General features: G+C 41.8%; 1 long non-coding RNA gene across 4 annotated transcripts in view; it reads left to right on the plus strand.

Moving 5' to 3' along the window:
- Positions 1-247: 247 nt before the first annotated feature.
- LOC142436604 (uncharacterized) overlaps positions 248-24,650 on the plus strand; it is a 78,375-nt gene continuing 53,972 nt past the window's right edge. For 2 of the 4 annotated variants that reach the window (XR_012782022.1, XR_012782021.1), the window contains exons 1-2: positions 250-411; positions 706-748. This is a non-coding gene — a long non-coding RNA (uncharacterized LOC142436604). Of the gene's footprint in view, positions 412-705; positions 749-24,650 lie in introns of all 4 variants that reach the window. The other 2 variants (XR_012782023.1, XR_012782024.1) reach the window with 2 other exon arrangements.

Raw genomic sequence — 24,650 nt, forward strand, 5'->3', positions numbered from 1 at the left:
GCAAACGGCCAAATTACTGGTGCCTCAGCCATTGTTATCTGAGTCTTTGCCGCTGGAGTTTCAGCCACAGGTGTGGACCCTTTGGCGTGGACCGCCTCTCTCCTCTCTGGCTCCTCCCCGAGCCCCGCCCCAAGCCGGCCAGGCCCCGCCCACCCCCTCACCAGGCGCCTGTGCTGGCATCTCAGCAGAAATGGGCGGGGAAAGAGCTGCCTTGAGAGGAAGTGAAGGCAGACCCCTACCCCTCTCTGACCCCGCCAGCTCCTCCCACCCCGGGTCACGCCCAGACAGGGCCGGAAGTGGCGGTGTCTTATTCTGAACTGCAACTCACTGCAAGGATTCCACTGTCGGTGCTCTGCTTGCGGTGCCAGAGAAGCGTCCACAGCCTGAGCACCCTGTTGCTGGCGCTCCCAGGTGGGAGGCTCTGGGCTCCGGGACATGTATGTGGGCGGAGGCTGTTTTATTCCAGCTGACTAGGGTGCAAGCGCCCTTTCTCTCCCCCAGGAACCCTGCCAGCGCTTCTCTTGGTGAGAGGTGGGCGGGTGTCCCCAAGGCCGGTCCTATTTCCCTGCTTTCAGATTGGTTGTGGTTCATGGTGGGAGTCCCTGTTGGAGAAAGGGGATCCCGGCTGGGGTTTGGGGCTTCGGGGTTCCCTGATTCTCTCTTTGCGGGTCTCCTAACCCCCCTCCCTTGTTTCCTTCCGCACAGCGATGCCTCCTCCCGAGACTCCTTGTGCCTCCTCAGCTCAAAGGTGAGCCCGGGATCTTGTTCTGCTGACCTCTCTCTGGACCCGACCAGAGTCTGTTCTAGGCGCAAGATCTCTTGCTGGTCCGTGACAGAAACGTCTTCCCTGGCTTTAAAATATTGGTGGCCGCCCTTTCTTCTTACTCTTTGTTTTTATTTCTATCTATATATTACTAAGGTTTTTAAAATCATTCCCATTTCATTTCCTTTCTATTCTTTATTGTTTCTGTTGGGTTCAGTTTGTGAAGCACAAAAGGAGTGGATGCCTAGAGATGAAATAACATGCGAGTGTCTGTAAGGATGCCTGGGTGGGGTCGGGGTGGGTCGCTGGCGGAGTTGGGGAGGGTGAGGGGACTTGGGGAGTAAGAATGAAGGATTGAGGGGACTGAACACTACAACTGAAGGTGACTAATAAGTCTGCTTAAAGGCGATTTAATCATAGTGGGAAAATAGACGATGTGAAATCGATTGTGGTAATGATTGTGGAATGCTTAAGATGGCTGAATTGTGGGATTATGTGGGATATGTGGATTAAGTGCCCCAAAACATGTTAAAAAGAAAGAAAGATGCTCTCCATCACAAAAGTAATCTAACTAAACTATGCACAGAAGAATCAAAAACCAAACTGAAACAAAGGAACCAAAAACAAGGTAATGTTAAGGTGTTCAACCTCTATTTGGGGGATGAAACTGGAAGTGACCCTGAAATGGGCCCTTGGCGTTTGAACGTTGTGAGGCTGAAGGACAATTTATTTGGGGCTGGTGTAGTGGGCGTTGGCCCTGGGGCCCTTGGCCAAGGCGCCTCTGCCAGCTGTCCAGGCAGCAGCAGGCTCATGGTCACCAGGATGTCGCAGGCTGTGATGGTGGAGTAGTTTGGAATGTGCCAGTTGAGATGCCTGGTCGGCGATGTGCCCAAAGGTGTCTTTGATCAACGAGTGCACAACGCTCATGGCCCTGAACGAGATACTGGAGTCTGAGTGGACCTACTGGAGCATCTTGTGCACATAACACACAGTAGGTCTCCTTGCCGCTGCATTGGCATTTCTTGCTGTGCTCCCTTTGAGCCTTAGCTGCAGCCTCCTTGGGACTCCTCCCTGGAGCAGGCAGGGACTTAGCAGGGTCAGGTGGGTTGTTTGACTGGGACGGTACACCTGGTAAAGGTAATGTAGGTGTCCTAAGGCGAGCTGAGGGAGGACAGAAACCTCCCCTGGAGCAGAAATTGTTGAAGCTCACTGGATCTTGATTTTTAGTAGGAATTTAGACCATGAAAGAAGGACCTCTAGATCCCTCTGACCTGTTGGGGTTTCAGCAGGAAGTGTTGGAAAAGTTACCACAGGGATAACTGGCTTGTGGTGGCCAAGTGTTCATAGTGATGTCACTTTTTAATCCTTCAATGTCGGATGATTTGATCTAATCTTCCTTGTAAGATGGGGGTGGAGGGGTGAGGGGAAGGAGTAGAGGAGGGAGGACAGGAGAGAGGAAGGAGGTGAGAGGGAATGATTGGAGCTGCCTCCACACTCCCTGATCGCCCCTAGCCTTGAACCCCGGGCAGCCACCTGCTGGAAAAGGTGTGTAGGCCAGCCACTGAGTGGGGACTTGTTTTTCTCGACACTACCTAGGTGGTCAATGAGGAGGTCCTGTTAGGAAAATGGGTTGGAGATGCTCACATTGTGCACTTGTGTGTCAGCATGCCGTTTGGATCCCTGGCCCGCTGTCGGCACTCTCCCACCCTGGGGTCCCCAGGCTTTCCCACCTGTCTCACAAACTTGAATAGTTGAGTTGGATCCCATTTTATTTTTGTAGATCTTATCATTGTTTCAAAATGTTTCACACACACAAAAATCTATTTTCAATTTCATTATTTATGTGATTTTGGTGTGTACATAAGTGCATGTGTGTGTACCATACACGTTTTTGTAGTATCCTTTTTGATAACAACTAAGGATGTTTACCAGTAGTTTTGTTAGGGCAAAATGTGTGCTACCTGCTAACTGCATATATAAATCTCCTAGTACTGCTTTTGCCCATTTTAGCCCTGCAGGCAGGCTGGCCGGCTCTCCCTGCTCTCTGGCAAACAGCATCACCTCCTCCTCCTCTTGTGTTTTAGAAGGGTATAGGTGTGTTTGAAAGATGGTCAGCATCTTAATATGTAAGGGTTAATGGTTTGGGAGTTGGAGATTAGCAGTTTATCATTAGGGGTTTAAGTACCAAGTATTTTTGTGTGTTGAAATGTTGCCTAGAACATTTTAACATTTACTACCTATATATAGTATTTATGACCTATTTGGCAACTTTTAAAAAATTTAATAAATCTTTTTATTGGGGCTCATACAACCCTTATCACAATGCATAAATATATCAATTGAGTAAAGCACCCTTATACATTAGTTGCCCTCGTTATTCTCAAAATTCTCCTTCCACTTGGGTTCCTGGAATCAGCTCGTTTTCCTTTTTATCCCTTCCCTTCCCTCCCCGCTCTCCCCTCCCCCATGAACCCTTAATAGTTTATAAATTATTATGTTATCTTATACTTCCAGGCCTCTCCCCTCACCCACCTTCCCATTGCCCATCCCCCAGAGATTAGAGGAAGGTGATCACACAATGATGGTTTTTGTTCTTGGTGTCTGCCACCTGGTCCGTTCAACACCTTGTATTCGCTTAGGTTGCGCACTTCTCTGTGGGCTTTGTTGTTTCCGAGCTAGATGGCCGCTTGTTTGCCTTCAATTGGCAACTTTTTTACATGACATCTTCAATTTATGATGAATAAGGAATTTTCTTTTCTTCTTTTTGGAAGTCATTTTCTTCTTTTTATTAATTCTTTTTTTCTGATCAATCTAGCTAGTATCATTTTTAATATGAGTGGTGAAAATGGATATGTATGTTTATCCTGATTCTGCGATGGGGTGAACTTTTTTCTCTTTCTCTTACATGTGACATTTTCAAAGTTTTTTTTACAAGAATGTATATTAGCATATTGAGTTTTACCTATTTCATGTTAGATTTGTAGTTGTTTTTTTTTAACATGAAAAGCTTTTTACTTTGTTTATTATTCATTCTGTGTCAATTTAGATAATTGACTTTTCCCCCATCACTAGGCATATTTGAGTGTTCATTTTCTTGTGTTAAATTAATTCTGGGATGAATTAGAATTAATCTTGATGCATGCTTATTTTAATATATTGTCTGACTCAGTTTCCTATTTTAAAAATAACTTTTTCATTCAGATCCATTATCAACACTCGTCTATAGTTTTCTTAAAATATCGTCATCTGACATGGGTATCAGGTTATTTCTTGTCTCATAGAAAATGTTACTAAGTGCTCTAAAAACTATTGTTATGTTGGAACCCAATAAGTTGAACTTAAGCAACAAAACAGTAAAAAAGTGCTTATTAATCTTATGTGAATACTCTAGCTGCCAGAATTTTTAGTTTTCATCTATCTTACAGTTAGGCTGGAAGTTTCTCAAGAAATTTTATTTTGATTCAATTGATTATAGACCTTCTAAGCATCCTGCAATCCAGTGAGTAATTATTGTCAGTCTCTTGCTCTGCTGGATCCTCTGAACTTCCAGCTGAACCCTCAGTGTACAGGACTGCATGATTTACAGTTTCCTAGACAGACAAATAGCTGCTCACCACTTAGTGAGTGTGTTGTTTTAGACTAGAGCCCATGTTCCTGAAAGTACTCTGCCACCTGGCATGCTGTGAGGCCCTTAGAGAACTGCCTTCAGCTCACCAAAAGAATGGACTAATGAGGGGTGGAAATGCCTCAGTGATTTTGTTGTCACCTTGTTTGTTCCAACTTTTTTTAACTGAAGAAACCTCTTCCCTTTTTTTCATGAGAGAAATAATATCTTTTGTAAACATAACACACTAATGTCTTTGTGTTTGCGCTGGGTGTATATTTGTGGTTTCTGAGACTGTTGTCATATCAGCTGTCATTGAGTCAGTGCCATCTCACTGGGACCCATTGCACAACAGAACAAAACATTGCACTCTCCTGTGCCATCCTCATAATTGAGGATGAACGCATGTTTTTAAAAAATTTATTTATTTTAACTCATTTTATCAGGGGCTTGTACAGCTTGTATTACAATCCATGCATATATCAATTGTGTTACATACATTTGTACATGTTGCTATCATCACTTTCAAAACATTTTCTTTCTACTTGAGCGCTGTATCAGCTCATTTTATTCTTCCCTCATGAAGCCCTGATAAATTATAATTTTTTATTGCTTTTTCGTGTCTTATACTGTCTGATGTCTCCCTTCACCCACTTTTCTGTTGTCCATCCCCCTGAGAAGGGGTTATATGTAGATCATTGTGTTCATTTCCCCTTTCACCCCTCACCTACCCCTTACTCTCCTGGTATTGCCACTCTGATTATTGGTCCTGATGGGTTTATCTGCCCTTGATTCCCTGTGTTTCTAGCTCTTTTCGGTACCCATGTGCATTCTCTGGTCTAGCCAGTTTCGTACAGTAGATTTGGGGTCATGATTGTGGGGTGGGGGGAGCACTAAACAACTAGAGAAAAGTTGTATGTTTCATAGGTGTTATACTGAACCCTAACTGGCTCATCCTTGTGACCCATTCTGATAGGTTAGTTTATTGTGCCAACCTGGCTCATAGGAACATGGTATAAATAATGTTGCAGTTTGATTGGAGGGCAAAGAGATAAATGGCTAGGCAAACCGTGCCTCTCTCTCTCTTGCACTCTTCTCATCAGATCAGGGTGCGCCTGCTAGTTCTCTGCCACAACTTGTGAGCTACACTAAGTGTTGGCCTAACAACCTGTGGATCATGTCACTAGAGCTTGAGGTTCCTTTGAGAAGTGCTTCATCATGTTGCTGATGTATGCATCACTTGAGCTTGGGACTGTTGGATCCTATCTTCTTGCTCTTTGTTGATGATCTGCCCTTTGTTTGCTGCCTGTGTCCAGACTGCCTGCATTGCCGTACATAAGACTCACCTGTCTGCTTCCTTGACCTTGGACCCAGTGGCCCTCATGAGTTGAAGGACTTCCAGTATATTAAATGTTTCACGGAAGTGAGTTGAACTGAGCACTCTGGACAGCTGTGTGAACAAATTAGCTGCTATATTCTTTTGTGCTTTATATGTCTATCCATTATATAGAATATATAATAATATATAATGATTATATATAATGGTTTTATATATAATGATTATATATTGTATATGTAATAGATGTATGTATGCACATATCTATATATATTCACAAGTGTCCTGGTTTTGTTTCTGTGTAACACACCCTTCTGTAAGGGGGTGTCCAATTGCCTACAGATAGACTTTGGGTCTCACTCCACACTACCCCTCTTTCAAATTGATAGGATTTTTTGTTCTGTGTCTCTGATGCCAGATACCTGATCCTATTGACACCTCATGATCACACAGGCTTGTGTGCTTCTTCCATGTGGACTTTGTAGCTTCTCAGTTTGATGGCCTTTAGGACCCCAGAAGCTATATCTTTTGATAGCCAGGCAGCATCAACTTTCTTCACCATATTTGCTTCTGCACCATTTTGTCTTAATCGATTGTGTCAGGAAGCTGAGCATCATGGAATGCCAGGTTATTAGAACAAAGTCTTCTTTCATTGAGAGAGTACTGGGGTAGAGGTCCAATGTCTATCTGCTACTTTTATACTTAAAATTTAAATATATTTACATAGATATGTTACCCTTTTGTCATATATATGTGTACATATGTAAATGACTGTATTTAGAACTCTATAAATGCCCTTTGTCTCCTACTTCTTTCCTCTATTTCCTTTTACTTTCCTCTTGTCCCACTATCATGTTTGGCCTTCATCAGTTTTCAGTAATTCCTCTCATTACATTGCCCTTGATCACGCCCTACCAGGCATCCTACACTCTCCTCAACGTCGATTTTAGATCACTTGTTGTGCCCTTGACCCCAGGCTTACAGCCACTTCCTTTCCCCCACTTCCCTGTTTCCTTTATCCCCCCCCCCCCAGAACCATCAGCCCCATTGTTGTCTCCTCTGGTGTGTTTATCCTGCCAATCTTATCTAGACAGACATGCGGAGACAATAATAAGCACAGAAACAAGACAGAGCAAAATAACAACAACAAAAAAGGAAGCAACCACCGGAAAAAAAGAGAAAAGACTTAAGAATCATTCCAGGTTTGTTCGTTGATCATTAGGAGTATTTTACTGTTGGTTGAGTCTGATGTGGTACCATGCCTTGGCCACTCAGTCTGTTTTTTTGTATTTCCCGGGCACTTCATTGCTTTGCTCCTCTTGCTGCTCTGTTGCATGCCCTTAGAGTTTTGCCCCAGTGTGGTGAAGTCAGATCGAGCACATTTCCCACAGTGTGCCACAGTGTTGTCCCTCATAGCGCTGTGGGTCATTAAGGGATGCCGTGTCTTGTGATTGGGATGGCCCTATGGTCCTCTCTGTGCATTAGGCAATTTGAGCAGGAATATCATTCTTCGGGTTTGGTGAACCATTTGTCGCAGTCACTTTGTTAATCCATTTGGTAGTGGGATTCATGTTTTTCACTGCCCGTCATCTTTACCAAACAAAATATCCTTTTCGAGGAATGATCTTTTCTGATATATGTCCAAAGTATATAATATGAACTCTCACCATCCTTGCCTCTAAGTAGCACTCTGACATTACATCTTCCAAAACAGACTTGTTTGTCCTTTGCATGTCCATGGTATGTGGGACATTCTTGTCCAGAACTACAATTCTAATATATTCATTCTTCTTCAGCCTTCCTTTGTTCATCTTTCAAATGCACAAGAGTCAATTGACAATAGCCTGCTTTGGTCAGGTGAAACCAGTCCTCCAGGTAATATCTTTTCCTTTCAATACTCTAAAGAGGCATTGTTCAGCAGATTTATCTAATGCAATGATTGATCTCTTGACTGTTATACTTTCAGTATTCAGGATATTTGTTTGTTTGGTCTTTTTTCTATACACCAACCAATTTTTTTTCTGGAAGGAGTTAAAATTTACTCAAGCTTTAGATTAAGAATTTTGATCAAGGAGGGGCTGTCGGAGCCAGCTCAGGAGTCAAACCGTCCTGAAAGAGGGGAAATGATTATTAGGGTAAAAAGAAGAGATTAAAAGTATTGGGAGGGCAACAGTGAATACTGAAGCTTCGGGTTTGTTTTACATACTCCTTTTATCCATGCAGAAACAACCCGGGGTTTATTATCTCATTGTTAAGCAAGCACATTTGCTACACATAGCAATTTTGTCTTCTGCCAAGGCAGACATCCCTGAGAAAATTAAACAACGTATCTTCCCAGACTTTGCATACTTTCTTGTTCTTTTTTTTTTTGTTGTTCTTGTTCTTAACAGTATGTTCAAAACGTAAAGTCACAGAAGAAATCAGCAAACACTGACACATAGTTCATGAGAGTTATCAGCTGTTTCAAAGCTGAGTCTTAATGGCCTTCAACAGCCCCCGCTTTTTTATTTACTGAAGACGTCTTTACTCAAAACGTCAGCAGATCACTGTGTCTGTCTTAGGTTGTGAAGTCCTGAAATCGCCCTTACCCGTCATCAGTCACTGTCTGCAGGAGACTATGACCTGTCTTAGGTTGGAATACTCAGACTCGATTTTACCCGTCTGACTAACCAGCCTCTGCCTTATACTCCTGTTTGGGGAGGGAGTGAAGTATGCAGGTGTACTTCCTGTAATTTTGTTCCTAAAGCCAATAATTCAACCATAACCTTGTGCAGTATCATAGGGAGTATGCATAAGATAAACAATACACACACTCCCGCTGTGACTAGAGAAAAAGCATGTGAGGTAGGCCTCTGAGATTTCCTAACGAAGGGAAAGAATCTTGAAAATGCTGGAGCCAATCCTCAGCAACCTTGTCGACATCAAAATAAAGAGACTTAGCATCTTTTATGGCTAATATTTCTTGATGGAGTTGTAATCAATCTAAAGACTCATTAGCATTGTGCCAAGTACCTTGAAGATGATTCTACACTTTAATCCAGCTATACTGACTGTTAGTGTACTATTTAGGTGTAACACAGATCCATGTATGTACAGCATGGCACTGTAGACTAGACCTGGCCTTAAGCCCCTGCACCTCGTCTCCTAAATACATGACCATGTCATAAAGAGCATTTACTTTTTGTTCTAACTTCCTGTCTATATCTTCTTGAGTACCCAAAACATTAGTCACATCTTTGGATAATTCATTTCCACAGTGGGCAGTTTGTAAGATTTGTGAAAGTACAATTGCTGCAGTAGTAGCAGTAGCAACTAAACTTAATATAGCTAAAATACTTGCTATAAGCAAACCTACAAAACACTTAAATCTGGTTGATGCTTTTTCAGTCTCTTCTAATACCTGTAACCCTCTTTCTGAATACCAAGGCCCAGTAATATTCACTGGCAGCATAACAAAAGAAGGTTGATATAAAATGGCGATGACAATACCTTCAGGGGACCAGGTAATACAATTAGACAAATTGCAGTTATTACAAGACCTGTTAAACTTAGAGTCATCATGATCTATAGTAATATTCCCTGCCAAAAGTACATAAGGCGATGGTACGCAGGCAGTAACATTTCCCTGTGGTCTGGAGGTAGGGCCCATAAGCTTCATGTCCCCCTAAGCAGCCCCTATTTTCCACCACTGAGTTTGTGGAAAACCCAAATCTGACCACCAAAGCCCTGCAGACAGCCCCTTTTCCCATTTGGCAGTGTTTTTTTTTTTAGTATTGTCCTGGTTAACAGACCAATCGATGATATATCTCTCTTTTGTGACGTTATACCTGATGGGCTTGTCTGTGAGACACGATCTCCACAATATGGTTTTATTATTCTTTTGAATCTCTAGTCTACATGAGGAAAAAGACTGTGGAGTGGGTGGAATAACATTTCCTTCACTTTGTACAGGGAGGGCGTGAGTCATTAACCCACATCTTGATTTCCAGACCTTCCCAGACAGCAGGAAGTAAGAGTGGTGGATCAGAAACTTAAGCCTAGTACTTCTCACTGAGCCATGTCCCCAGAAGCACTCTGAGGCAAATTACCATCTGCATGGTTTGCAAACTGCACCAACCATTCAGGCAGCCCCCATGCTCCATCAGCATCCTGTGTAAAAACCCAAACATGCCCTCCTCCCCATATTAATAGCGGGTTGGGGCCATTCCTCCAGGCAAAACAAGCCAATGATATCTCTTCATAGGCTCTTTGAAGTTGGTGGAAGGGACACTAAAGGCAAATCTCTTACAATATTTTGGATCCAAGGGCGTGGTATAAAAACAATCTTTTAAATCTAAAATGATCTTATATGTATTGGCTGGAATAGCAGAGGGGGAAGGGAGCCCAGCCTGCAGGGCTCCCATAAGTTCCATAGTATCATTAACCCTCCTTTACTGTTTTTCCTTACAAAGCAGCTGCTATCGCAAGCCCCTGAGTAAAGAAAGGTTCAATGTCTGAGCATAGTCTGATATAATCGGACAGGTTGCCCTTTTTTCCAAAAGGTCTCAGCGCTGCCTGGCAGGCAGTATTTGCATTTTCAAAAGCCAATTGTTTCCATTCTGCGGCGGGAAGCACCTCGAAGGAAAGTGTATCTAATAAAGATTGAGTAAAAGAGGCAGTTGGGCCATATTGGGCACAAGCAACCTTGAGTTCTTTTAGCTGTTTGAAAGGAATAGGAGTAAGCCCTCTCCAATAGTTTGTGTTATTTTTCATCAGTTAACCTTATTTAGAGAGCTTGAACCCCATTCTCTGGGCAAAGATGATGGAAGATAAGTCATCCTTTTCCTTGATCCATCTCATTTACCTTTAAACTTCTGCATTCACGTTGGCTCTTGGCATCACCCATGTACCTACAACTAGACATCCTTTGAGTGTAGCGTGCATTCTTTTACAAAGGCTTTATCATTGCCATCCATAAACACAAGAGCTTCAGAGAGGAGAAAATAAACATCCCTCTGGGCCTGTTTCCTAGTTAAGGATGTCTCTGCATTGACTAGTTCACCTCTAGGATTTGCTGTTCATGTCCTTCTGTTTCTTATTGTCCACTTTAAAAAGAAGTTTCACGGATTAGCGTACTCTGCTGTGCATATTACTATGGGCCTCTAATGGATTCCCCCATGCTTAGTAATTTCTTAACACTCAATAAAGTATTTTATTCAAGGAGATGTGAGCTCATAAAGTTTGAAGAGCTCACATGGGTTGGACTGAACACACGCAAGCAGGAAACTCACATAATGACATTTGTGTTTTAACAGTCATATTAACATACACATGCCTACTATGAACAAATCAGCACATATACTAGAACTAACAAATCTTCATACAATACCCTCAGATTAATAAATATACATGCATTTACTTAAGAAAAAAACCCACAAAGACACACTAAAATATACTAGAATTATAATAATAGAATCAATGCAGAACAGACTACAAGTTCTGTCACATAGTATAACATATTAAGGCACAGAGTAGTTCATGTGTACTAGCACATACAAAAAAACAGACAAAGTGCATACAAGAATATACACACTGAGCTACAAGAATGTGGAGGTGTGTGGCAGAGACATTTTCTCTGCAGGTAGAGGAAATAGGTACCTAATTTAACTAATCCTTCTTAGGCTCCTCTACATTTCTCCCCTGAGGGTCCCTGTTATCTGTGGGCTTGAGTGACCCCTGAGCCCCGCCCTCTCCCTGTATGGGTGTATGTGTCTGGGTACCCATAGCCTTTCCCTCTGTGTGTGCCTGACTCAGAAATATGTGATCATAACTACAGCAGTCACAGTACTGATTGACAGAAAATCAGTCCCTGGGCATGTCTCTAGAGAAGGATATTCTGACAGAACTTGAAGGGAACCTGTGGGTGCCCTGTACAGAATAGGATGCTTATAGCCCATGCACAAGGGGACATAGGGCAGGAAGGGAGGTGAGGTCTGTGGAGGCATGTTGAGACTAAGCATAAAATGTGTCTTACCTCCCTTTTCCTACTCTTGTATCAATATGCACAACTGCTAAATTAAACAGCCTTTGGAGAAAAAAACACTGACTCTCAAATTAGCCTGTGGTGGACAAGGACAGACAGGAGCTGTGAATGAATAAAATGAATGAACTCAGAGAAGAAAGTCTCCATTTGGATGAATGGAGAGAGGTGACTTGATCTAGGATTGGGCTACTGGTGGTAAGTTCATGTAGTATGTTGTGTGGAAATATATATATATATATACACACACACACACATACAAAGATAATAAAGTGAGATCCTTTGCACAGCAGGGACTGTTATCCCGAGGAAGGAGGGAATACAGGAGGGTTATTGAAAGCAAGGGATAAAGTTTTTGATGAAGCCGATGATTTGAACAGAATTTGTCCTAGATGCAGGAATTACCAATTACATGGGAAATTTGAGACAATTCAAGGGAAAAACGAAACAAGCTAAGTTTGAAATCATCCTATCATCAGAGGGAGATTGGGTGAGTGTTTCAGAAAGACGGGAGGAGATGCACTGATTCCCTGAGGGATGCTGAGAAGGAGAAGAATCCCCAGACACAACAGGAAGCCAGTAGTGAAGCTCCATTTGGACCTACTCCTGGGTCTGAGTCCTGTGCTCTGCAGATCCTGAGGGGTTCCTGCAGCCTAACCTCTTCCACTAGGGTACATTCATGTCTGGGTTAACTCTGACTTCTCCTCACTGTGTGCGTTGGTCTGGGTAGACTAGAGAAACCAATCCATAGACACACGTATATTGTGTATAAGAGATTTAATATAAAGGGCAATTGTACATTTAGAAAGCATCTTAACCCCAGTTAGGGCCAAGCCCATAAGTCCATTATTAGCCCATGTGTCGGATACCAATGTATAAATTCCTCTTCATACTTATGAAATACATACAATGATCCAGAATGCAAGATGGTCACAGGCCAGTGGGCAGAAAGTCTTTGGATCCAGTGGCATTGTAAGCTTTTCAGCGGAGACGGGTCTCTACATGTCTTCTCCAGAACCCAGGGCTGCATGGGGTAGGTCCATGTGGCTTCTATTCAGGGATGTCTCACAGAGAGTCACCCTTGTCAGTAGGGTGTCTCCCAGGGATTAGAGAATCTCTCTTCCACCTCCAAGATGGAATACGGGATTTCCCAGAATTCTCAGAAGGCCATGCCCACGCAGAGGCTTCATTGGCTATGATCCAATTGACAGACTCCAACCCTTCCCTCTTTATCCTCTGAAGTCCCAAATTCACACCAGATTATGTAACTACCATACTGTGCATCTTTTGCACAGAAATACAAAACTGTGTCCTTGAAGTTCAGGTTGTCCATTTGAAGTTATAGTATGTCCTTACCATTGTCTTTGGAGATGGTGAATTGGCCCTTCGGAGAGTCCTACCAACACTATTCATGTATGAAACCCACTGCCGCCCCTTCTCTGGGGCTAGGCAGATCCAGTGTATATTATAAATACAGGCAATGAATGCAGAGACTGTACGGGAGAATATCAGAGAAGCCTCCGACTGCCTCAAGTCTCCCTCAGATGCCATAGCTCCACCTCACACTGGACACCTGCAAACACACAGACATCCTGATCCTGAAAATCATATTTACTGCCTCTCACTCATGCCCCCTCATGCACACTTTCTCTGCATCAAAGCATCTTTTGAAATTCCAAAAAGGAAAATTGAGCTCAATAGAGATTCCATTGTGACTTGATTTGTTCAGTCTTGAATGGGGGTACCTTGGAATTCCAGAGGTGGAGCAACTGTCCAAGAGCTTCAGAGTTGGGACTTGGATGGTTTTCCTCAGCAGGGGAGGGGTCTATTTGCATACCTTCTGCCTATATAGTCATAAGTAATGTTGAATGACTTCTAAGAGAGTCACTCCAAGAGTAGATAAGAATGTTCTAGATATCTTGGAAAGCCCTGCGTGTGGGGTTCATTATGCAGTGTGCTGCTAAATGCAAGGTCAGTCATTCTAAATCTCCAATGGCTCTGCAGGGGGAAGAATTCTCTACACACCCATGAAGATTTATAGACTCAGAAGCCTACAAGGGCAGCCCTATTCTATAGGGTTGTTAAGAGAAAGAATTGACTTAATGGAAATGTCAACCTACAGTTAGAGACAGTGCCTTGAAATGTGCCCTCCTCCTCTCCACCCCTTAAGTGTGGTGCTTATTCATTTCTTGATGCAGTTAAATAAATATTCCCCTAGAAATATATATTTAATCTGACACAAGCTTCCCTTGTCTAATTCTCTTTTAAATTATCTTTTGGAAAAGAAAATTCATATGCTAAAAGTAAAACCCTCCCCAGCCCCTTCTAGACCTTCCCTTAATTGTCCCCTTGAGCTGAATATGACAGCGGCTCCTGAGTCTCGCTCCTTCCCTGCAGGTTTGTCTTGCCTTGAATCAAGCTTGCCTTCCCTTCACAAATCTTTTGCACACCAAGAATTTTAAGGTACTGAGTTAAACTTAGAAGTTCTGTAGATGCTGAAGGTCTCTACATACCCAGAGAAGCCAATGCTGTCTGTGAATTTGCATAACACATCGGGACGTTTCCAGGGCATCTTCCAAAAACTAGAGGAAGTCTCCCATGCTTGAGGAGTTGATTGTGCTCTCCAAAATCTAGGTATTATGCTTTACAATACTAATGCTTTCTTTTTTATTAAATACTTTTATTGGGGGCTCTTAGGGCTCTTATCACAATTCATGCATTCATCCATTGTCAAGCACATTTGTACATATGCTGCCATCATCATTTTCAAAGCGTTTGCTTTGTACTGGAGCCCTTGATATCAGTTCCTCATTTTCCCCTCCCTCTCCCACTCTCCCTCTTTCATGAACCTTGATAAATTATAAATTATGATTTTCATATTTTGCATTGTCTGCTGTCTCACTTCACCTACTTTTCTGCTGTTTGTCCCACTGGGAGGGAGTTCTATGTCAATCCTTGTGATTGATTTCCTCTTTCTACTCCCACCTTCCCATTACTCTCTTGATATCTCTATTCTCATTGTTGGTTCTGAGCGGTTTATCTGTCCTGGATTCCCTGTGTTGCGAGATCTTATCTGTAGCAGTGTAAATATTCTGGTCTACTAAGATTTATAAGGTAGGATTGAGGCCATGATAGTGGGGGGAGAAGCATTAAAGAACTAGAGGAAAGTTGTTTGTTTCATCGGTGCTGTAGTGCACCCTGACTGGCTCTTCTCTTTCTTGTGACCTTTCTGTAAGGAGATGTCCAATTGTCTATAGATGGGCTTTGGGTCTCCACTACACACTCTTCTTCATTCACAAAGATATTATTTTGTTCTGGGTCTTTGATATCTGATACATGATCACGTGTACACCTCATGATCATACAGGCTGATGTGCAAAGAATGTACAGACGTGCTTTATACAATTGATGCATGTATATTTATGGATTGTGATAAGAGTTTTATGAGCCCCTAATAAAATGTAAAAAAAAATAATTTGACAAATCCTGGTTAAAGGATATGTTTTTCTCAAGAGAATAATTACCTATTAAAATAATAAATATTGACAAAAATAATATACAACTGTCAATTATTTCAGAAATGGTAAAATCAGGTTTGGTTTGGTTTTCTCTTCACAGGAGATACTTGGGCTGGGATTCACACACATACAATTTCAACCTAAAGTAATTTGGAAAAAATAATTAGGATGGAGAGAAACTGATTGTGTGAGTGAAGCACATGGAGGTCAGAATTTAACGGCATAGAGAGACTACCAGTCCTTCTGGGATTGATTTCAACTTGTCCCAAGTGTGATTTCTTTCTCCCCTGTCTTCTGAGGAAGAATATGGGCTTTTAATTTTTAGGATCTGCCCTCCAGGAAAATAAGAGGCATGCGAACCTAGTTGCTGAAGGTTCCTTGAAGTGCTCTTCCACATGGGTGAATTGGAAAACTCCAGACACAAGAGCAAAGAAACACTTGGCACCCCCTGCACCTGCTCCTGTGGCAAAGATTGTGTCCCATGTACCCTGAGCTCCCTCTGCTGCCAAATTAGGGTTGTGATGCTTGAGATGTTTGACCATTAAGCCTTCATTGTGTCTCCTAGTACGTTTCCTACATTTTACATGTCAGTGTCCTCAGGTTTCAGATTGTTAAAACACATGCAGCTGGTTGAGCTATAGTGGTTGCAATGCATCAATATGTGAAAACTGAGTTGTTGCTAAGACTCATCACAAGGCTTCTGTGCCACCTAACACAGGTCGTGTTTCCCAGAGCCTTTTAGATCTAGAAACATTGATATTTTCAGACCTGGAAGCTAGACATAGCACTTTGAGACATAGCACATAGCTTTCCCAACTCATGACTGGTCTGTAGCAGCTCTACCTGCACGATCACACCTAGGAATACGGGGGGAAATATAATTTAAAACCATTCTAAGATGAAAAGAACTGCTTTTGACATGAAGGTGCTTACAGGGTAGGACATTCATGTCACCAAGAAGAATCCAGAAGGGTGTCACCTCCACAGGCATCTCTGTTTAACATGGTAAGGATGAAGGCCTAAGATACCTGACTTTCATGTGTGACTTGGAGCTCTGTTACCATATTTTACTGTAGGCGATCCACGTGTGCTGTGCTTGTGGAAGCAGAAAGAGGATGGCTCTGAGGAGGAGCAGTAATGGCCTCTAGAGGGGATTTTCCTGACCTGTGTTCTGTGAGGTCAATCTCTACCCTTCATCATTTGCACTGACTGTGGACAAACAATTTCTTCCTGAAAACCATGGGTAGATTTGTAGAAATGCAGACAGTTGGCCTGAGGTGTGAGCCATAATGAAGGGAATTCCTGGGGATACTATTTTCCTAGGAATGTTCCACTTTCTCTCTGGGCAGCCCAGTTCTACCCTTAGGACAAGGGTAGCCCATGAGATGTGCAGGCTGTTGAGTTAAAGTGGAAGGTAAAATGATGAATATTTCTGAGCATCCACTTCAAAACAAAACACTTTTATTAGAACTTTCCCCCTTATATAATTCAATACTTCAACCATATCAAGAAGAGTTGTATAATCTTTACCACAGTCAATTATAGAACAATTTCTCCCCCTCTGTAATCATTATTCATGTAATATATTTCACATACTTGCAAAACTGTATGCAACAAAACTTTCACCGATTCAACGCCTTCTACATGTGTAATTCAGTGCCATTGAGTATTCTTTTCAGGTTGTAGAACCATTATTTTTATTCCCCTGCATATTGTTTCACTGCAGTTAAACTTAATTTAATGCCCCCCTAAGCCAAATCTCTTCCCACTTCACACATGGTAACCATAGATCGTTTTCTTTCTTTCTTTCTTTCTTTCTTTCTTTCTTTCTTTCTTTCTTTCTTTCTTTCTTTCTTTTCCTGATATAACATTCACATTTCCATACTTAAAACACTTCTAAAAAAAAGTTGTATGCCCATTTTCAAAATAAGCTTAATGCTCCCTCCTGCTTCACAGATCCACTGATTACTCCTCCCCCTTCCATATAAACCATTGCCTCAGTTATGGTCTCTATTCATCCACTCCTTTACTTCCAAACTTGGAGATAATAACAAAAACAATTAAAAACAAAGATATAATTAAACATAAAGAAAAATTATAATGACATAAAGATACAAATAAGAGTAGAGTACAAAACAAATAGAGAAGGTACCTACTTCGCTTTTCCTGTCCTGCTCTTTATCTGCCTCCATGGTTGCTGTGGTAGTTGTATAATCTGCTGTCAATTTGAGACTTAAGATGAAGGGATGGAGTTTAGTCTGTCAATCTGGGTGCAGTTTGATGACATCATTTGGAGGCACTGAGGAGAAAAATAGCTCGCTGGAGGCAGGACACAGTCTCATGCCCTATGAGACATTCCTGTCAACAATGCACAAGGAGCTACGCTAGAGCCCTGGAGCTGAAGGAGCCACGTGGAGACTCTTAACAGCTTTGAGATGTTTCCACCCATCTCCACTGGATCCACAAGACTTTGCACCCACTGGCATGTGCTCTTCATGCATTCGGCATCATTGCATGTGTTGCATGAGTCTGAAGAATTTATAGTCTGGTGTCAGATATCTGGGCTAATATCAGACTTATGGACTTGAACTGGACTGGGCGGTTATGCCTTCTTAATGTACAATTTCTCTGTGATATAAAGTTCTCTCTTGTACACATATGAATGTCTGTGAATTTTTTTCCCTAGTCCACCCAGACTAACATAGTTGTGGAGTTTCACATGTTCACTTTCCAGGCACTAGTTAGAGGTGCCCATGGTATATGACAGGATTTAGCTAGATCCATCCTCTAGGTGATCATATTCTGGGTACAGGATCTTAACATGGCTCTGCTCAATACTTACCTTCATTGAAAAATCAATGAAGATAGGGGCATTATAGCAAAGTGGGGTGAAGAAAGCAGATGGTACCAGGGTATCAATTATCTGGGATCTAAATGGCTTGTCTTCAAGCAGCCATCTAAGTCAGGTGTCAAGGAAGTCCACAATGAAGAAGCACACCAGCATGTGTGACCCAAAGATAGTGACAATTCAAATGTGATGAAGGAAAAACCTTCAGAGCTCAAATTATGAACATCCAATTTGTCGAAGGGTAGGTGAACAGTGAGAACTCAAAAAAATCCATCTGAAGAATATTTAGTCATATTAAACCTCTGGCAGATCCCCTTGAAAAGCTTTACTCTCAGACAGAGATAACTGCGAACTTGATCACGGTGGATCAGACCATGGCATAATATGACAATTGGTCAGTTGACCTACCTCTCAATCCAACCTGTACTTGCTCTAAGGTAAAGCATTTCTCACTTGTTCCATGACAGGATTTTTTTTTTTTTTGCTGAACTTTAAAATATTGATGGTAGTCTTTCCTTCTTTATTCTTCATTTTCATTTTTATCTTTATATTATTATTATTTTCTTCTTGCTGTTTTATTTTGGTTTTGTTTTTTGTTGTTTCTATTGGGTTTCAAAGTTTGTAAAGCACAGAAGGCGCGGATCCCTAGAGACAATAACTGATGCAATGGTCTATAGGGCCCTAGGGGAGTAGAGGAGTAGGAAGGGTGAGGAACTTTCGGGAGCAAACAATGAATGTGGGAGGGGGAGAGAACCAAAGAATTCATTATTATATATATGCATATATACATATAGTACAACATTTTAAACATCTATGTAAATGAATACTATTTTTAAAAAACATTTTATTAGGGACTCAGACAACTCTTATGACAATCCATACTTACATTAATTGTATAAAGCACATCTGTACATTCTTTGCCCTCATCATTTTCAAAGCTCCCTCCTCCCTCATGTTCCCTTGACAATTTATAAATTATTATTTTGTCATATCTTGCCCAGTTCAGAGTCTCCCTTCACCCCCTTTTCTGTTGTCTGTCCCCCAGGGAGGAGGTCACATGTAGAGCCTTGTAATCGGTTCCCTCTTTCCAACCTACTCACCCTCTACCCTGCCAGTATCACCCCTCACACCCTGGTCCTGAAGGTATCATCCTCCCTGGATTCCCTGTGCCTCCAGCTCCTATCTGCACCAGTGTACATCCTCTGCTCTATCCAGACTTGCAAGGTAGAATTTGGATCATGGTAGTGGGGTGGGGTGGGGTGGAGGGAGGGGTGGAAGCATTTATGAACTGGAGGAAAGCTGTATTCTTCATCAGTGCTATATCACACCCTGACTGACTCAAGTCCTCCCCTAGACCGCTCTGCAAGGGGATCTACAGTGGCCAACAAATGGGCTTAGGGTCACCACTCTGCACTTTCCCCTTCATTCACTCTGGTAAGATTTTTTTTTTCTTATGATGCCTATACCTGATCCCTTCCACACCTCTTGATGACACAGGCTGGTGTGCTTCTTCCATGTGGGCTTTGTTGCTTCTGAGTTAGATAGCCGTTTGTTTACCTTCAAGCCTTTAAGACCCCAGACACTATCTCTTTTGATAGCCGGCACCATCAGCTTTGTTCACCACATTTGCATATGCACCTGTTTGTCCTCGGTGATTGTATCATGGAGGTATGCACCCAATTATAAAGATTTTTTTGTTCTTTGATGCCTGATATGTGAATATTATATACATCTATTTTTAAAACTATATAAAAACAAACAAAGCTTGACCAATGGTTACCATGGGTGAAGGTGAAATGGTTGTTGCTTAGGGGGAATTCAGTTTATATTATTGGTGATGGGATAATTTTGAAAAGGATATCAATAATGGTTGTAAACATGAAAAGTATCATCAAAGATACTCAATTGTACATATAACAGTGGTTGAATTGGAGAATGTTTTCTTGTGTACATTTTGCCAAAAATGTAATGATATGAACAAAAGGAAGAAAAAATTTAATCGATAGTGATGATGATTGTATGCCCCCCACTTTTTTTAAAAAAAAGAAGCATCTTTATTAATACAGTATTTATTTGTCTCTGTCAAACCTTGAGCCAATTATTTTCCCCAGGCTGTCCGGGGAGGTGCAGGGAAGGGAAATTTTGGGCAGAGAGACTTGGGACAGAGAAATGTGGGGGGTAGATATGGCTCCTTCACATGGTAAAAAGGATGAGGAAGGCCACCATCAGGCAGAAAAGCCCGAGGGCCTTCGAGAAGGCAAAGCCCAGGATGGCATAGGAGAAGAGCGGCTGCTTCAGAGAAGGGTTCCTGGCATAAGCAAGGATGAGGCTCCCAAACCCAGTCCCAATGCGGGCTCCAGAGATGCCACTCCAACTGTGGCAGCCCCAATGAGCTTGGCTGCTGTGTCAATGTCCTTTGAGATATGCTGGTTTGGAAGCTGTGACTAGGGATCAATCAAGTCAGGGAATGTAGGGATGCCAAGCTGCTGAAGCGCTCTTCTGTCAGTGTCTAGGATGTTTCTGCGCCACAGATGGGACACCTCATCAGCTGGGAGGCATTCCTGACCAAGGGATGAGTGGAGAAGAATTTGGCACTGGCAAAAATTTTTAGGGGATGAGGGGTAGTGGCAGGCAAGCTGCTCCTACTGCAGAGAAAATCAAGACAGGTATATGCCTCTTCTTGATATGATTGAATTATATCATGTGCATGAAATTCCAATAAAACTGTTTTAGAAAAGAAACAGAAGATCATCTGTTACTTACACAGACCCTCATTGAAGGGCTTTGGTTAACAGGCTCATGGCCCAGTGCCTGTCTTTGTGAATAACATTCTATTAGCACACAGCTATGCCCTTTTCTCTTTCCTGCTGTTGTTTTCACAATCAGTAAGGTTGAATAATTGTCTCCAAGTCTATATGACCAATGGAATAATCAATTATAGTTTTCAGAGGTCTTTTTGAAAAAAGAAATTTACTGACCCCTGATCTAGGGGAAGAATCTGGATGAAAAACAGCAAGGCTTGATGAAAAACATAATTCTAAACTATGAAGACTGTTTGACAGGATATAATATTTTTTAAAAATAACTGATAGATAAGTAAGAACTACCAATCCTAATGGGACAGTCATGACTTGCCTAGCTGTTAAATGAAAATTCAGTCATTCAGACCCACGAACTGCTGTGTGGGAGAATTTGTGGTGGAATAATCTCATAAGGAAATACAGGCTTGGAAATCTTGTAGGAGCAGTTCTAGTCTGTCCTCTAGGATTACTATGACTTGGAACTGATCAATGTCAACAGAATTTTAGTTTGGGTGAAAGCAACTTTTTACAATATATTGTACTTGAATAAATGACACCACGTTTCAAACCACCAACTTTACAGCCATTAATTGAGGCCTTAACGGTTAGCACTCCACTGAGTCTTCCTGAAAGATATTCAGACTGTGGCAGTTACATGATCTCCTGTGAACCTGCGAAGGGGTGCAGTCTAGCCTGTCAATCAGGTCACGCCTTCATGACCTCATTTGGAGGTGCAAAGGAGATGAATAGCTCACTGAAGGCTAGATACACTCTCTCCCTGTGAGGCATTGTTGTTGACAAGCCACATGGAGCTATGCTAATGGCAGCCAGAACCTTGGAGCTGGAGGAGTCACGTGGAGGCCCACGCCAGCAGTAAGATGCTTCTAATGCCACTGGATCCACAAGACTTTCCACCCACTAACCTGTGATTTTCTTGCACCTGGCATTGTATCATGTATTGCATGAGTCTGAAGAGGAATTTACAGAATGGTATCAGACATATGGGCTAATATTGGCCTTATGGGTTTAATCTGCACTGGACTGGTGTGTTTTCTCAATATACCGTTGCTCTTTATATAAAGCTTTTTCCTATACACATAGGAGTGTCTATGAATTTGTTTCTCCAGTCCACCAGGACTAAAACACTGACCTTCTCAAAATACACGCTGATCACCCCTGGAAAATTTCTACTCCCTATGGGACAAGCTCATTTTGGTTGGTTGTTTTTCTCTCTATGAGAATGTTTTATTTTCTTACAATACAACTTTGAATTCACAGATATTAAGGGTAGGAACTGAATCATAAAAAGAAAACAAAACATAAATTCCCGTGTGAAATAGTGAGATGAAGAACCCTGGATCACAATAGAGATCCAGACTAGAAACTCCCTCTCCAAATGCACATGATCCAGAATCATTCCTTCTGTTCATGCCCTTACAGAGCCCTGCAACACAGCTCCCTCCCTGCATAGGAGGTTTGTGTCTGTACTCACTTTGACTTCTCTCTGTGTTTCTTCCCCACCATTATACATGGACGTGTGATTGACTTTTAGACTGTCCTTTCGCTGATACGGTGTGTTCTTGGCAATGTCTCTGGAGATGGTAAACCAGCTTTCATGGAATCTGTACAATATGTGATATCAACAGTACTAATAAGACACCCTGCAGGCCTGGAACTTGGCTCATACAGGTCATGGAAAAGTTACTAAATGTAAATCCAGAGTTTGCACATTAGAATCTCAAAAATGTCTTATGCTCCCTCAAGTTTCCTTCAGACTCAACCAGTTGCACATTGCAATTGCCATTTTCAAACAAAATATATGCCGGTCATGAAAGCGATCACACATGTCAACTGTGTGCAACTCATACCCACTCACACACACTTGCTCTCAATAGCATTACTTATTAAAATAGCTGCCTGAAAAACCCAGCTTAGTACAGACTCCATGATGATTCTGTGTTCATACAAATTTCAGAACAGCGACTCTTGTAGATTATGGTACTGAGGATCTTCTCCAAGAACTGTTTTGTTGGGATTGGGGTGTTTTTTTTATCAGCATAAGGAGGGCCTTTATTTGCATACGCTTCTCCTGAAGAGAATGAGCCTGATTCACAGATAAAGCAGTCACAAAACCCCATGCTTCAATCCCTGAGCGTTTCACCTCTGAGAGTTTCCCCAAGAAGAGGAAGAAACTGACATATTGGCAATGAGGCCTATTTTCCCAGGTGTATTAAATCAGAATAAGAGCTAAATTTGAGTAAATACATCATGAGACTATATCCAATGGACTATGTGCAGATTTGCATGTGAGTGGTAACTTTGTAATAAAGTTTAAAAGGGGTCAATCTGAGATGAGAATGTTGGCTGCTTCCTCATAGAACACATTCCCTTCCGTGACTTCTCCATTCTTCAAGAACAAGGCCTATTCTTTCAGGCCACAGAAAGTGATGAAGAAGATGGTTGAGGAGGGAGACACAAATTAAGTTTGAGAACAGCTTTGGGAATAAAGGCAGTAGTCCTCTCCTCTCAGGGACTTATATCTTTCTAAGATACTCAGAACAAAACCAAGAGCATTTAAATTGTCAGATACACATTTTCTCTCTGCAATAGATTATGTAAAATTAGATATTCAAATATTTGAAGGTCAGGTAAATCTAGAAATCTCATTGAATTCAGCCAAAAATAGCTCCCATTCAATGTGTGCTGTAAATAGGAGTGGCTTTTGTAAGTCACTAAGAAGGAAGAACTTTTCTTTGACAACTACACTCCTACATCTACTCAAGAGTTATTCTAGTGTGGAAAGAGTACATGCAACACTAAAAAAATTACCTTTGACACAGGAAGACATGTAGTATCCACAAAGTCATCATTAATAAAGTTATTCACACCTAATCTTACATTTCATACAGGATCTTATACCAAAATAGCTGAAATTCTTCACTTAAGGTTGTGTGTCAATGGATACTGGGAATGTTACCGGTATCAAACAACAAAATACTAGCAAAGCCACTAGGAGGAGGATGAGCTCATTAATAGGACAAATGTGGACCCTCTGGGTGAAACCAGAAGGAGTGGCCGACATTCTTTGGGGCTGTGAAGGTGAAGATACAACATCCAGCATGAAGAACTGAATGATCCCGTTTGGCCCTAAGCTCTCCCTGAATCCTGAATTTTCACAAAAAGGTAGTGTGTTTCCTGGACTATCATGGGCTACAGGTTCTGAAGGATAGACTGATATAGGATATTAACACCCAGATAATAAAATGCAGTTGGCGAATTTATGTATTTTCAGATGGGATTCCAGAAAAGATACACACACACACACACAGCCACAAAGGTTAGGAAAAACAACCAAAGCTGTCCTGACCCCTGAGATTTCCCCAAATGTTGGAAACTTGACTGAATAATTTGTGGTAGTAGAGCCCTGCGTTTGCACTCTACCCTGGGGTAAAAAAAAGGAAAACAAAAAAAGCAAAAATCAGCAACAACAAAAATTGTGTCATTTGAAGAAACAATTCAATATAAAATAGGCAGACTGCCTATCTTTTATTAAATTATTAGCTAGATGATTGCCAGAATTCCTCAGAGTGTGCTGAAAGAACATACTGTTAGACTTTCAGCCAATACTCAAACACTTAATAGATACCTTTACCCAGGCACCATTTTCCTGAAGTCTGATTGGAAAATATTTTATCTGAGCGTCTTGAGAACTCTGATGCAGGGACCGCTGGCAAAGTCATTTCCTGTCCTTAAAGGTTAAG

This window comes from Tenrec ecaudatus, unplaced genomic scaffold (genome assembly GCF_050624435.1).
Source record: "Tenrec ecaudatus isolate mTenEca1 unplaced genomic scaffold, mTenEca1.hap1 Scaffold_453, whole genome shotgun sequence".
Lineage (NCBI taxonomy): Eukaryota > Metazoa > Chordata > Mammalia > Afrosoricida > Tenrecidae > Tenrec > Tenrec ecaudatus.